General features: G+C 42.2%; 1 protein-coding gene across 1 annotated transcript in view; it reads right to left on the minus strand.

Moving 5' to 3' along the window:
* Positions 1-16,589, minus strand: part of Ttc29 (tetratricopeptide repeat domain 29) — a 199,983-nt gene that overhangs the window by 8,282 nt on the left and 175,112 nt on the right. The window lies entirely within an intron of this gene.

The raw sequence follows: 16,589 nt of genomic DNA on the forward strand, positions 1-16,589 counted from the left end.
TTCTGGGGATACCAAAGCAACTGGAGTTTGTAACCACGGCCACAGTGTACTGAAAGTTGATGTGTCCTTAGATATCTGAGATGAAGCCTATTCAAGATGGAGGTTTGAAAGACGCTCAGGCAGAAACTGACAGCACGCTGATCTCAGACCTCCTGACTTTCAAACTGTAAGAAAAAAAAACTCATATCATATCATATCATATCATATCATATCATATCATATCATATCATATGCCTATGAGACTAAGGCCCTCTGTAACATGGCAGCCAAAAGAGACTGAGAAAAGGGTACCAGAGAGGAAAGAACCAGAGACGAGAAGTCTGGAGATCTGTATGGGTAAATGAAATCTCAAGTATTTACCCAAGTACAAATTGGAGCCTTTAATCTGAGGCCAGAGAAAGAGAGCACCGTGTGGATACAGAATAAAGTTCACGGTGTCCGCAGAGCTGGGACTACTCTCTCTGATCAACAGCCATGTCAGGAAAGTTTCCCAGGTCTTGGGACTTGCTTTGCTATGGATAATAGTCACCCCAACATTAGGCCTCACTCAGACCCTATGTAACAGATTATGAAAGATCTTTAAGACCAAAATGCTCCCAGGTGACTTTACCACATCAGACCAAAGCTCAGAAATATTTATGGGAATAGAAAAACTACACAGCACCGAAAAGGGGGTTAATGTTTACGATGCCTGGGATCCAGGAAAAACAAGACAGACAGATAAAATTACCCACGTTGACTCAGTCAGGGCTGGGGGAGAGGCATTTAAGATGATCACTGTAATTGTATTTTAAACACTTAGAGTGCTTAGAAATACAGAATGCATAAAAGAAAACATTTATGAATGGGAAGACAGAATGACAGGAATGACTCAAAGAGGGTTAAAATAGGAACTTATTTTGTAAGCTGTAGGACAAGCTCACGCAGCCTAATAGAGTTTTTCTGCCTGTCCACATGAATTTATTCTGTGATCCCGTGTTAAAGCCTGGGTAAAATGTTAAGGCCTAGGTAACTGTTGCCTGTCTAGCCTGCCATTTTGTGCTGTTACTAGCAAACTTTTTCATGCTCTAGTTGATTGCAGATTCTGTTATGTTCTGTGCTTTGGGTTTATTGAAAACTAACCACAACAGAGGTCAGTTAGAGCCACTTTGTGTAGTTAGCCACAGTAAGCTTGGACCTGAGCCAACTGGCAGGAAGCACTTCCTGCTCCTGTGTATGAGCTTTTATGGGTTTTTGCTTTTGTAAGCTGCCCCTGGGATGGACCCCAACATAAGAAAGATACCTGTACCAATCTAAGAAACCATTTGGAATAAGACTTCCATTTTGAATAGTGGTTGAATAAAATCTAAATTCCCAAGACCTCCCTGGGAACTGACATCTGCTCGACAGAAAGAGACATGTATGTGGGTAACTTACATTCTGGTTAGGCAAGTCAAGTCCCCTGCCACAGCTGAATACCTCAACCAATGAGAACAGGATACATGCACAACAAAGACATGTTCCTAAGTTCTCTATCTGTAAATTCTGATTGGTGAAACAACTTGGCACAGATGTTTGTGGATTTCAAGACTTAAGAAATCTGTAGGACTCTGGTTTACTGTCACAGCAGCTCCTGAGTCTGACCCATGGCCCTGATCGACCAGCCTTGGGGTGTGGTGTTTAATAAATCATCCCCATTTCACTGAGATTAGTGTCAATGGTTTGTGAAGTGGTCCCAAGACTTCAACACCCAGTACTCCACACCCAGAGAGTGCTGACCCTGCTAAAATGAGTGCAGCACGCTCACGTATCACATGGATATGCTGAATCAAACAAGATGGTATGGGGCTGCACCAAACTTCACCCCATCACCCAGAAGACAGAATGTAAAGGAGAAGAATTCTTCATGTCCGAAGTCTTTTCTTTTAATATTTTTAAATGGTAGTTGATCACTGGCAATGGAAGCAACACAAGGTAAGTACTATACACACACTGTTGGAATTCTGGAAGAAGATGGAAGGATACTTGAAAATATTTTAAGAAATAACAACTGAAAGAATTTCAAGATAGATGAACTTCATAAACACACAGCTCTAAGAAGATCGTCAAAAAGAAAAAAAAAGGTAAAAAAAAGGAAAGTTTTGTCTGTCTTAGAATTCTATCTCTAGAGAAAAAAACTTTCAAGAAAGAAGTTTCAAAAAGGACCTTTCAGATGGACAACAGCTAAAGCTATTCATCTCCAGGAGACCTGCCTCACCAGAGACAATAAGGTCCCCAGGCAGACAGAGCATGGTGACCAGTGGGAATCTCGCTCTGGACAGAGGACTGGTGAGTGCCAGGAAGGCCGAGTATATGAGAAGTTATAAAAGAAGTTTTAAAATGCATTAAAGAGCAACAACAGGGGCTGGGGAAATGGCTTCATTGGTAAAGTAAGGGACTGAATGCGGATGTCCAGCACCTGTATAAAAGCTGTTTTTAGTGTTGCGTCCCAGTGATCCCAGTGATGGGAAGACAGAGAGGTGGATCCCTGGATCTCTCTGGCCAGCTAGCCACAGTGAACGTGTGAGCTCTAGGTTCAGTGTATGCATGGCATGGGTATGCACACGTGTGCGCGTGCACCACACGCATGTGCACACAGATGCACATGCATGAGCATGCACCCCTAAATACATACATGTGCATATAAAAATAAGTATACACATATACTACACACAATACAGTGTGAGATTTGTAACAGACATAAACACCAAAGGCCCAAGAACAGTAGTGCCAAGGTGGGCTGGGGAGAAACACAAACGAGGGCACAAATCTGAGTCAACGGGAAAGATCACACGTGTAGTTGTTATAACTTTTGTCTTTACACTTTAGCTTACACATTTCAATTACTTCGGTTAAAAAGATTTGCAAATTAACATTCCTCCGATCTGAAAATGAGAAACTCTGTCTCTAATTCAAACACTGATTTGAAAATTCACGTGTTTTCTGTATTTCCCAGAAGGAAGCTCAAGAATGAGCCAATGAATTCAAAGACTGTTGCAGTCTTATCCATAATTTGGCCTGACAAACTGTGGGAGGTGTGGTCCACCCATATGAGGTCAAGCTTTGCTAGCTACAGTTCCACCTTTTCTGGTTTCATTATGAGAAACAGAAGTTGGAAAACACATGAATCCCACGGCTGTGCTTTCACAAATAGACTGTTTTAGAGTAAAGTATTATCTAGGAGATTATTCAACAGCTACTTATGAGAGTTATGACTACACTAAATTTACACAGCCTGATGAGTTTGGAAATAAGTGGGTAACTGAAACCATTAACACAGTTTATAAGTAAACACATCCATCAAGCAGATGTTGTCTTTAGTGAATAATCCAGAGATGTAGAATGAAGTTCTTTTAAAAACCGAATACCCCAATAGGCAGCAGGATCCTCAACGAAAAGCCACTGTCCATACAGTCTCTGGTCCCAGTAGTCGTGGTCAAGTAAACTGGACCTCAGGAGCAGAGAGTGGTTCTTGGAAATGCCTTTCTGTTCGAAAACCAAAATGAATTTCTACCAAAACTAAGAGTCAAAACCTTATAGATTCCTATTTACTTATTTATTTGAATTATTTGTTCATTTTATGTATCTGGGTATACTGCAACTGTCTTCAGCTATATGTTTGCTAGGAATTGAACTCAGGACCTCTGGAAGAGCACTCAGTGTTCTTAACCTCTGAGCCATCTCTCCAGTCCCACCTCTTTATTACTTATTTTTTCATAAGAATGAATGAGTCTATGTAAGGCAATGCCTATGGTAAATTAGATTATGAAGAAAATCCATCGTCTGGGCAATGCATATTCTCTGTGATCTAAAGCAGTGCTTCTCAACCTTCCTAATGCTATGACCCTTTAACATAGTTCTTATGTTTGGTGATTCCCCAAACCTAAAACTATTTTTGTTGCTATTCATAAATATAATTTTGTTATTGTTATGAATCCTAATGTAAATATTTGTGTTTTCCAATGGTCTTAGGCGACCCCTACGAAATGGTTGTCCAACCCTCGCAGGGGTCACAGCAGGTTGAGAACCGCTGATCTAAAGTGTGGCCTCCAAACAAGCGGCCTCATTTTATTTAGAGATTTTTAGCGGCAGAATCTCCGGCCAGGGCCTGTAGCTCAGCTGACAGCGTGCTTGCCTAGCGCACACGAAGCCCCACGGTGATCAGCACCGAGAGGCACACCTGCAGTCCTAGCACTCCAGGGTGGACTCCAAAGGCCCGGGAATCGAAAGTCATTCTTGTTGACCAAGAGTTCAAGGTTAGCTGGGAGTACATTAGACCCTGATCAAGACAGACAGACAGACAGACAGACAGACAGAAAACTCGCACAGCCCAATTTTAATGCAGCAAAGCAGCACAGCATCCTAAGACAGTCAGTCGGCAACTTCATGTTTGAAAATTATCATAAACTAGCTCTCAACTGCCTGACTTTGGGGGAGGATAGTGTGCTGGGGGGGGGCGGGGGAAGGCGGGACAGGAGATGCAGGAATCCCAGGAGGCTTTCAGAGCATGGGTGCTAAGAACATGTTCTAGGAATGCAGCTAGCGTTTTATTTAAACCTCGCAGCCCCTACACGCGTTGTTCATTCACAGGCTAGGGACACAGAAGGCCGGTGGTAGCGCTAACTTCAAGTCTCACATGGCTGATAAAAAAGACTTGTTGGACATTAGACTTATGTCCAGCTATTCATGTCGCACCCATGAACCCCCAAAAGGAGACTGAGAAGCCACAGAGCCGCTCAGGTGAATAAGCTTTAGCTAGGTTGATTTATGTGACTTTGTGGCAAGAAGAGCTGCCAGCAAGCTCATTCAGGTCCTAACTGTCTCCTAATTGTTTAATTTCTTGTGTTTGAGAGGCTACTACAGCACTTACAACACCAACAAGAGCAAAGCCCAGACTCAAATCAACCCTTTAAAGCCATCAGCCTGGGTTGCATCATGTAGCTTACCTTTGTTTCATCTTATGTTAACTCAGCTTCTGATGGATTCAGCGTCAGGAAGCCAGAAGAGGAGGGAATACGGCAATTTATTCATGCTTTCACTGGAGTTTCACTGCAGACAGGAAATTTCCCTGAAAATGCAAATCACTTGGTGCCACACAAGTGTGACTCCAGTTGAAGCACGCACAGGAAAGTGCCGTCCCAGGCTAATGTTTTTATGCTCTGTGATCGAATAAATCGACCCACTTATCACACCACCTTCACCTAAGTTTTAGTTTTAAGCCCTAGACGAATGTGTCTAGGGGTAGTGGGGGCTTTTCTCTAACGCTCAGAGAATGAATTACACTTGTTAATTTGACTTTCAATCCTAGATATATCAAAATAAATACCATAAACAAGTGTTGAAGAAATCAATCTAGATCTGTTCAATATAAGAATGATCAAAAAGGGATTTAGGGAGACTCTCAGATGTAAAGCACTAATGTGCACACTAAGCCCTTATGTCATATGACTTTTTGACATGATCAGTATAAGGACGAAGGAAACGATTTCTGAAGGCAGAAATGGCGTACTTTTGTTGCATTAAGGAACAATCCCTTGAAGGCCCACCTACACACGGCATTAATGTGGACAGGTGTCCCTGAAAACATCTCGTTTTTCATTACGACATTCTTCTTAATTCACGGGGCATCGTATCACAGTTTTCCTATGTTACACAAAGCAGCAATTACACACAACAAGTGTAGGGTTAGTCTTTAAATATGGATGAAACACATTCTCAAAGCTGGGATAACACGAGGGAGCGCGGTCCTCTATTTTGTTTCAGAGAAAGTAAGTTAAGGAGAAATAAATGTCATATACAAAAGCTTCCAAAATGCATTACTGCCATTACAGACTTGGGGCCCAAGTAGCAAAAGCCAACAATTTTTTTTTTTTTTTTTGGCCTGAGCATTTTTTCTTACAATTTCATTTGTATTAGGATGAATAAGACAAGAGCTTTCTCATTACAGCACAACTGAGAGACAGGAATCACTTTTCCAGCTGGGATGTGGGTTGTGTTGACTAGGTTGTCCCATAGACCGTCATGGTCACTAGCTGGTCTCATGTGGTATTTCCCATCCACTCCTCATCCAATCAACAGCCGGCATTGAGCACCCCCAGGGAGGAAAACGCATCTGTTCCACAGAGGACCATTCATAGCACAGCTCAAATTGGATGGATGCAGAGGCTGATGTGTGGGGAAACTGAGACCCAAGTCAGCTTAGATCAGGGCATAGACTTCAGGAAAGAAATGAAATCTATGTGCTATGAATTTTAACTGTTAAAGTCATTTCATTGAGCAGGCAGCTCGGATTTCTAAAGCAATTACTGACTTTCACTGAGTTCAGATAAATGCTCATCTCATCTCAGGAACAACACACCGGGTTTCCCACTGGTATCCAAATGCTTTGATAGCATGGATGGGTAAAGAGTTTTAAAAGAATCACAGAAGTGATTGATCAGAACATCCAACACCCATTTTATATCTGTTATGACTTTATTTATGGATAGATAAAAAGTGGTCATTTAATAAAATATTTTACATAATCTTTAATTCTGTATATGTGTGTGTATCAATGTGTTGGCATGTACCCGAGAGTTTAGATGTGGGCATCCGCATGTGTGTGTGAGTGAGTATCTGTGCATGTGCTTGTGAGTTCCGATGTGTGCAGAGACCCTCAGTATTGGGTTCCCCCACAGAGCTTCAGTTATGGTGTCTGTAAGTTATTCAATACGGATGCTGTACACTGAGCTCATGTGCTTGGAAGCAGCAGAAGTTCTTAATCACTAAGCCGTCGCTCTGGCTCCACTAGAGGCCACTTAAAAATGTCTTCTGGCTTGAACACTGACTAATAATCAGTGTTTTGAAGAAAACCTTTCAGATTATAGATGTTTCTGCATTTAACTAATATATTGACCTCTCCACTTACAGTACCTTGTACAGTGTTTTAAATACTGTATATACTAGATTTTTTTTCTTTCTTTTTTCTTTTTTTTGTGGAAACAAAGTCTGCCTATGCCACTCTGGCTGGTCTGGAACGTGCTGGGTACCAGCACCAGGCTGGCCCCAAACTCACAGTATACATTTAATTAAAAAGTGAATGCGGTTTGTAGTTTATTACTTGCTTTAAATGTATAAAATATTGAGCAGCACATATCAAATGCTCACTAAATAAATGTCTGTTGAAAGACAGAATAAATATGTCTATTAAGATTTCAGACGAGAGTACAAAGTTGCATGAGAAAAACAAAGCTCTTAAAATTTTGCTTGAGGCAGATTCTACATGCAGTCTGGTAAGTGGGTAAGAACAGATCTAGTCATGTGTGTGTTTCTCTTCTTGCTTTTGTTACAGACTCTCAGTACATGGCTCAGGCTGACCTCGCACTGGGATCCTTCTGCTGCGGCTTTTGACATCAGGATTACAAACACAGGCACCAGGCTTGACAGGAGGCAGGTTGGAGAATTTGTTTTTTCTGTTGAATACTTCATTTGGTCATTTTACAGACAGGTGAGAAAATGTCTAGTCCCAATTTCTGAAGTGCTTCAGAGAAGAAATGGTGGTTCTCATGTTCAGCTTCTTCGAATAACTTACAACAAGGCTTTGCTTTCTGTCATAACGGAAGAAGGCCCCAGACTCACTAGCACCTCCATTTTCATCACCCAGTTTCTTTAAAGGGTTAGGAGGTCCTGAGGCACCCTCCACAAGAACTAGAGGGTTGCAGTGTGTGGTCATATGCAGGAGGAGGAAGGGACACCAGCGGTTGGACGATGGCTGACCCTTCCTGTGACTGACCTTCTTTGACCTTCTAAGGTTTTGTTACATCATGGTCAGAAGGAAAAGCCTTGTCTCCAAAAACCAAAAATACTTTATGTAGAAAGACATTATACGAATTACAGTGTCATGAATGGGATGGAATTACCAATTCTAACACACTGCATTCAATGCTGACAGCTAAGGGGAGATGACTTTATAGATAATCTCATGCCAATCAATTAAGCTGGAGAAAAATTTGATAATGTTTTAACCCCAAGAACGCCATTGTATTTATATTTCCATCCCTCCCGTCTTTCATTGAGCTGATGGCCTGTGTCATTTTACCACTCTGTACTCTGAAAAACCGGGAATGAAGACCTGAGCACCAGGGACAGGAGGGAGGCTGGGCAGTTAGGAGCACTGGCCTCTCTGTCAGGGGACTCGGGCTCCCAGCAACACACGGCAGCTCAGAACCACACGTAATTCCACACATAGAGGATTCAATGTCCTCCTCTGGCTGCCACTGGTGCCTGTACATATACGGTGCACAAAACCACACACAGGCACACACACACATGCAAACACACACACACATGCAAACACACACACACATGCAAACACAGGCACACACACATAAGCTCACACATACACACACACACCAAACTTTAATTCCTGATTAAAAAACCCATGTACTAAATGTAGTTTAAATTTTGGTTCATATGTCCCCAAATTGGAGCATTTCGCCACACTTATTAGGGAAGAAAGTAAACTGAGGGTTAACTTCAATGAAAGCCCTTTTATTTATTTTTTGTTTGTTTGCTTTTTTTTATTTTGTTTAAATTAATCAGTTAAAAGGATCTTTTATTAGCTTAGGGGGGAATGTCATAAGGAACTTATAAACTCAACTGAAAATATTTAGCTCAGTGGTATAGAAAATTAGAGTATATCCATGTAAACCACAGTGTGATATAACAGACTCACACATCATCTAGGTCACGTGGTAGTGTGAGGTGAATTTCTGTCAGAGATCTTGAGCAAACAAAATTCAGTATAAGAATAGCCCTTTTATTTTAATATCTAAATTATCCTTAAAAATCTTTTCCTTATACAGTTTCTGATCAGTTATATTTCTTACTCAGGTTGGCCTGTTCTTTAAAAAGTATTTATTATATTTAAGCATATTTCTGTTATCATTTTTCACATTTAACTACCACTATAAGATTTTTCCTTTTTCTTTGGCATTTGTTATCTTGCTCAGGCTTGGGTGGTATTTTTCACTACGATAGCTTACAAATTTATTTGGAATAATGTTAAGTGCCTACTGCTTTATCCTGACCACTGGGGACTCTGTGAGGCCGCTCTTGCTAAACTATATGTCATACAAACAGTAAAGGGCTTTGAACTATGGGAAGAAAATGAATAGAATAGTCCCTGTGTATTGAAATTATGGAAAAATTTTATTAGCCCTTTTATGAAAGAGTAAACAGTGGTCCCTAGAAATCAGTAATTATCCCTCGTACATCATATGCCTTGCTTTCGAGGGTAGTTATTGCTTCTGTAGGTGAGGCACCTGCATGGGACACTGCTTCTAAGAGATGGCGACTGAAGAATGTGAACGTTTCCACCCCCAGCTTCTTATTGTTTCTCCCCTAGAGGCAAACACTGCTGCTGTTTGAGCACATTCTTTTCAGAAACAGTCCGTGCATTTTAAAAGGATAAAGAATCTATATTCATATCAACAGTAATATCCATGCTTTCTATTTGCACAGATGTCAGCACGCTATGCTCCTGTTTCTGCACAGATTCACTGTGTTTTGGGCTCTTTCTTCCTAAATGCACCATTTTCTTTTGAGCCATTTAGGTTCGCAACAAAATCGAGCAGAAAGAATTCCTTATGCCCTATCACATACGTGTGTCCTATCATATACAGCCACTACCGCTCCCCAGAGTGGTCCATTGTTCCGACTCATGGACCCACACTGATATATCGCCATCCCAGTTCTATAGTTTAGAGTACACTTTTGGCCATTCCCACATCTTGCCTTCAAATTTATTATAAACCTCAGTGTGTAGGCATGGAGGGGTGCCTGAATGACGTGTGGGCGTATGCTTTCAACCTACAGGTGTGCATGTCCATGCCTAGAAAATCATAGGAATTTTACCTAAAGAAAGAAGAGGGTACCGTGGTAATTTCTTTAATGTGAAACCACCCAGTCATGTTGCTGGGGCTCAATATGTGGAGAATTTGAACACTTAGTATTTTAAGTATAACACGGTTTTCAGCATTCTTGTGAGTTTCTAAAGATTCTACTTCTTATTCCCAGGAACCTAAAATTAATTTACTGGCAATTTGGACAAAGTAGGAACCCTGGTATCAGAGAACTGAAGGGAGCTGGAAAGGAGGCAGGGTCAGCTGACAAGGGTTAGGAGCCCATACACTGTGGAGCGAACCAAGGGGAACAGTTTGGAAGATGCTGGAGAAAGACTGGGGCACTGTGCAGTTGTAGGCACTAGAAAGGCTCAGGGTTAACTAACTATGGGAATAATTAAATGAATATGATAGGAGACCAGACCAGTGAAGGAGACAAAAAAGTGAAGAGTAACCATGTAGATTTTGAAGGTATCCAAACATATCAGGCTGACTGATGGAGTGGCAGTCAACCACGGCTAAGACCTTCAAGGAGACGCGGTGAGGTAGCTGGGTACAATCAGAAACATCAGGATTATACAGACTTATAGAGAGCTACAGATCATGTCTTAGCCAGTCAGAAGTGGTGAATAAGGTCAAGGTTATATCCCAGAGGACTTAAGAACACAGACAGAGATGCTTCTGTGGGAGCTGCAGAGGAACAAAGACTTCAGGAGCCAGCCAGGCTCTCATGACTCAGGAGTGTTGGGAGTAGGGGGAGGGTATCATTTTGTCTGACCACGAGTGGCTGACTACTCATGGGAAGTGTCCCCATAGGTGAGGATTTGGGAGAAGGGATGAGCAGAAAGGATATGCGGATGAGGTTAGTCAGAAGAGGCTAGGGAGATTAGAGTTTGTCCGTGTCACAGCGTGCAATGCTTGTAGGGACCACAGGACAATGAAGGCACAGGTGGCAGTGGACCTATATTCTGAATGATCTACTTCAGAATGGACTTGACATGCTAGGAAGTTTACCATTATATTTTGAGTAATAGTTAACCATTTTGATAAAATATGTGCTTTGAATACTTCTGTAAAGCTGACATATGGAGCCTGTGTAAAATAGCGACATCCACGACTTGTTCATTTCTACCTATTTTCTTTGAAAATATAGTAGGTTAACAGTTACATAGGACTTCAGTGAGTATATTTAAAATATTATTAGGCCTATTATTTAAACATACTTGTGCTGACTTTAAAATATTTTAAAGTTAGTTTGTTTGTTTGTTTATTTATTTATTTATTTATTTATTTATTTATTTATTTGCAACAGGTGGGGACTAGGAGATTCACAATTGGTCAGAACGTGGAAGTTAAGTGAGCCTGGGGTTCTCAGCCGTGAATGACACATGCTCTGCCTACATCTAGATGCAAGCTCTTCAACTAAGGCTCAGGGGAAATAGAAGAACACGGAGTGAGAAGATTCAAAGAGCCAGAGGGCCAGGATGCCTGTGAATAAATCATGCTCCTTGGCCATGACTTGGAAAAGGCACCCACTAACTCTCAACACTATGGTTGCCTGGCCAAGACCACCACACCAGCTGCCATGCCAACTTGGACAGAGACAATTTCACATGGCTGTACTCCTAGGTGAAGAGTCATAGGAAGTCAATCAATATGCAGAGTTTCACAGAGCTGCTAAATGCTGGTGTCACCTGACCCAGCCGTTAGCATTTTGCATTACTTTGTTTGCTGAATGAGCTCTCCCTCCACAGAGCTCTCTCCCCACACTTCTGTCTGTGTCTTTCCCAAACTCTCCTCAGGGGAATCTGAGCATCCAGCTGAAGGGAATACTTTTTCTTCTCTTAGTGAAACAACATCGTGTTTCATATTTCCTATAGAAACTGCTAAGAAGTGAAGGCCAGTTATGCTCTTCTCCTTTCTCTAGCTTAGGAGCCGGTGAGGGTTCCAGGGTAGCCTTTGGGTGAAAGTGGACACACATCGAACTCAGCTGGGCAAAGTCTGACTTCTAGGTGCTGACCGAGGGCAACACCTCGGTGTGCAGCTCAACCTCCTGCATTTGAAAAGCAACAGCAGGGGAGGGGGAGTTACAGAACTCAGGAACACACACACACACACACACACACACACACACACACACACACACACACACAGGTAGGCACATGCAAACTCTGGGGAAGAGGGCTCTTAGCATTCCTCTCTTTCTTTGAGGGCAACTGACTCCTTGAACATGTCAGAGCTGGGATGGTATCAACATGTGTGTGCACGTGTGTGCGTGTGTGCGTGTGTGTGTGTGCGCACGCGTGTGCAGAATATACATCTCCAAAAGTGAAAGGCATACTTCAAAACATTGAAACAAATCTTTTATAGCAATGTGACTTCCTCCTCCTCCCTCTCTTCCTCCATGTTTCCTTCTTTCCTTTTCCTCTCCCCGCTTCTTTTTCTCCCCTTAATGTAAACAAGTCGATTGTAGTAAAGTGAAGTATCGGAATTATTAGACGAGGCTGCATTTGCACAGGGTCTCCTAACGGCGTCATTTCCCTTTTTAGAGAAATGTTAATGGAAGCATAAAACCAACCAAGATACGTAGATCCCAGTGGACAGCGAGTTTGCCTAAAGCCTGAGCTAGCTCCTAGCCTGACCTCACAGACCGCTCACCCCTCAACTCCTGCTGCCCTTCGCTCTTCACCAACCTTAGTCACAGACTGTTCCTGGCAGGAAGAACCAGGCAGCATCCCTGAAGATCATGTGGAAAGCATGCCCTGAGACACAGAATTATAGATATGAGATGTTTGTTTTCCAGAAATAACAGGAAGCTTCACCCGTGCCTCAGCAGTGGGACTGCTTAAAGAAGACCTATTGAAACACATACAGCACCAACAGATGTGCTAACATGGGAAGGGGGAGCTCACTGGGCCCTACCCCTAGACACAGAACTAGAGGCAGGGAAGGAATGATGAGTGGGGAGAAATAGTCCTCCCCAGGGGCGAGTCCCCTAAACAGTCATCGGATACCAAGAGGTCAGCCCTGAAGTCATATCCAGACCAGCAAAACTAAATGGGCGGGGCAGGTTGCATTTGAATATTTGAGCATTTATACAGAAATAAAGAGAAAGAATTTGAGAGGGAGCACGGTGGGGGAAGGGATGGGAGGAGCTGGAGAAAGGAGAGGAGGAAACATATACAATTATATTTTAGTTAAAACAATACAAGTGACTTTGAAAAAACATGTCCTAATTGGACTTTGTAGAATGAAGAGTGGGGGGGCACAGTCGATTTCACGGAGACTGACGTTTTATTAGAATGTTTCAAATGTTTCAAACGCTCTGCAAGGGGAAATTCCTTTCACCTCCTTTACAGATCACTGAAAATAGGAGGCAGGCCTGGCGCCACCCAGGGTTCAGCCGTGCCGTTTTCAAGCTCCAAACAGATATTGATTTTCATTTCAAACTCTAATGCCAGAATTAGCAGTGTCAGGTTGAATTAGAGGTGGATGGTTGGGAGCGCTCACAAGCAAACGGTGGGCACAGCCAGCCGGCTTCTTCTGGCCATTCCGTCCCCCTTTCATGCTTTAAAGGAAACGAAGCACAGGATACAGGGCCCTCTTCAGGTTTATTGCACCCAGAGAGGCGTTTAGTTCAGCTCCACTCCTAGGCCTGTGTAGTGAGTCTCTCCTCCAGGTTCACCAAGGGGTGAGTGTGCAGAGTGTGGGTCAGCCTATTGATGGGAGGTAGCCATGTTTCATACTCCTCAGGAGGAAGCTTGCCTGCATCGTTGTTGATATGAACAATCTTGTGTCTCTGGAAACTTGAGGTCTTCTGATACACAAAGACGGCTTTTCTGCCTGCCCTCCACTGCCTCTCTTGTTGTATTAATGGTTTCCATAATTTATATGTCAGCACAGTCAAGTATCCACAGCGTGGAGTGGGTGAAAACTACATGGTATTTTAAGGCACATTGTGCAAGATTTACTATTAAAATGTTAATTCAAGGTCGGTTATAGGCACAAGACAGGACTTCCTGCTCCTGTACCCTCAGTACCAGGCTCTATTGACAGTACCTCAGACAGGACAATGTCATCTCACAGTGGATTCCTCCTTTCATGTAAAGAATGCCACAACAGGAAAAGCCATTTGCAAAGAGATTCTTTGCTTTGTGTACTGCAGTTGGGAAGCACAGCTAATTCGCTCTGTCAAACTCCCAGCTCAGCGATTGATGTTGGAGAAAGCTCAGTCTCCTAGAGTGAGTGGAGTTTACGGACTAGCCTTCAGCTTGCAGATCCTCTGTGCCAGCCTTAGGGGAGGACAGATTTTATAAATAAAATATTGGCGAACAGCAGTAGTCACAATATTATTACAAACCTAAAGGAAAAAAAAAGATATCAAAGGGTTTGGCTGCGCGAGCCAGCAACAAGTCAGTACTGACATCTCTGAGTCAGTCAGGGCTGGAACAGAATGCAAGACTAAATATTCTCAAAGAGAAAGTTCTGGATCAAGAATTAGGGGCATGAAAGATACCGGAGTCTAAATAGACTTAGGACTGATTTTTTTCCACTGGGCTCAACATTATGCTGTTAGGTATTTTATTTGTGAAGCAATTACACACTTTGAGGTGAGCACTAGATTCTGAAAATTGAGCTGTGATCCTGTTTTCAATATGTAGATATAGCAAGATACTGGCTGATCCGTTAGTCCTGGGTGATTGTAGTTTGGGTGACAATGTTCATTGTGGTAACTTTCCCTGAAGTGAATATGTGTGGGGGTGCAGTTACCCTCTCCCCCAATCCTGGAGGAAATGTGGCTATGCTGACAGGGAAGGCCCACACATCTCCAATTTCACAGCTCAGGGTAAACATGGCATCTCCTAGGAATGACCTGAAATTCAATTTAGTCTCGTATCGCAGATGGAAATACAGTTCAAAGACTGACCAGAACCACGTGTCCACTATCCCAGAAGTGAGTTTCCTTCTGGGAGCTGTCATCCAAAGGGTCTTTGATCTGAAAATGAGCAGCGATCTCTCAACTCACCTCATTGGAGTTGACTGAATTTCAACTTGTGTTTAAATAGAGTCAGACCCTGCAGTGTTTTTTAGCAGACTTTGGTCTGGTTTTTATGTCTATTCTAGTATTTTTGTGTGTGACAAATCCTATTACCCATGAAGTTCAAAAGATACTACATACCAAAACCAGAATAAAAACTGTCTTTCTGGAGTTGACCATGATTTTGTGCAGAGTGGCTGGGGTAAGAAAACCAAAGATCCATTGCTTGTGGAGGCAGACTCAGGACTGAAGGAATAACTCCATTCCTGTTAGGATTAAGAAGGGCAGGCCCAAGTGAGATGGCTCAGGGGTTAAGAGCACTGGTTGCTCTTCCAGACGACACAGGTTCTATTCCCAGCACCCACATGACAGCTCACAACTACCTGTAATTCAAGACCCAGGGGACCTGATGCCTTTTTCTGGCCTCTGATGGCATTGCATGCATGTGACAGACAGACAGATATATATACAATCAAAACAATGATATACATGAAAAAGAGAGAGAAACATTGTCTGTCCCTGAATAAGCTCATGTACAATGAAAGCTGTCTCCTAAAACAGTCAAGTGAAATCATACTTCTAGGCGGTAGGTGTCTGCAGACTGTTTTGATCACTTTTCATGGTTTAGGAAATAACCCTCAATTAAAAAATTTAGAGCAGGTCAATTAAAGAACAGAAGGGAATAAGGTTTAGGCTGATTATTCTCTATGTCACATGAATGGAAAAGAATTCATGTGGTCCTATCCTTTAGTAATTGGCCAGCGTTCTTGAGCATTCACACTGTCCATTTTGTATACTGCACATAAAATTAGTTTGAGATGAGACCCGGATGTCAGTGTAGGATACTGAGCTTGGAGGTCAACACTGCCTTGTATTCCTCTAGTTAAGAGGTGAACTTTGCAGATATTAGCTGTGCACTGTCTCTAAACAGATTTTACTTTTATAGGTTTGTTTCCATTGCTCCCTTTACTTAGTCTTTCTTGAGTGTGGTATAACATACATAATTTCAATAACCAGAGAATGTCTCTGTACTCAAAGCCACTTGCTGGCTTATATTAGGTAATTAATGGTGATTTATTTGAATTATAATTTGAGTGGAGCTGATTGGTTTTAGGACAATTGCCTTATAAGAATTTTATTGTTGTTGTTTTTGTTTGTTTTGTTGTTTTTTTGTTGAGTTTTGGGCTCAGATCGTTGTTTTCTTTTTTCCCCCTCTTAGTCTCTTCCAGGCTTTCTCACATCTGGTGTCTTACATTAAAATATTTTAAGCCTTCTTTTATAGGATGTTGACTATTTGACCAATAACAGTTTGATCTTGGATCTATAGACCTTATCACATAACAGCAGATTTGTTTTAAGCACATTTCTGTCCCAGTGCTTGATTGTGTGAATTTAATGGTGGCACATCGTATGCAGCAGGATCTCGTATGCATCGTATCTCAGCAGCGTCTCTACTCTATTGGAGCGATTTCTTTCTCTTTTTAAAAAATGTTTTTAAACCTTTAGTTTTATTTATGTGAATGGATATTTTGCCTATGTGGGTGTTGGGTGCCCTGGGCCTGGAGTTACAGATGGTTGAGAGCTGCTATGTAGGTGCTGGGAATTGAACCCAAGTCTTTTCTGGACAAGCAGCCAGTGCTCTTAACCCCTTA

Source organism: Rattus rattus, chromosome 17, assembly GCF_011064425.1.
Source record: "Rattus rattus isolate New Zealand chromosome 17, Rrattus_CSIRO_v1, whole genome shotgun sequence".
In the NCBI taxonomy this organism is placed as follows: Eukaryota; Metazoa; Chordata; class Mammalia; order Rodentia; family Muridae; genus Rattus; species Rattus rattus.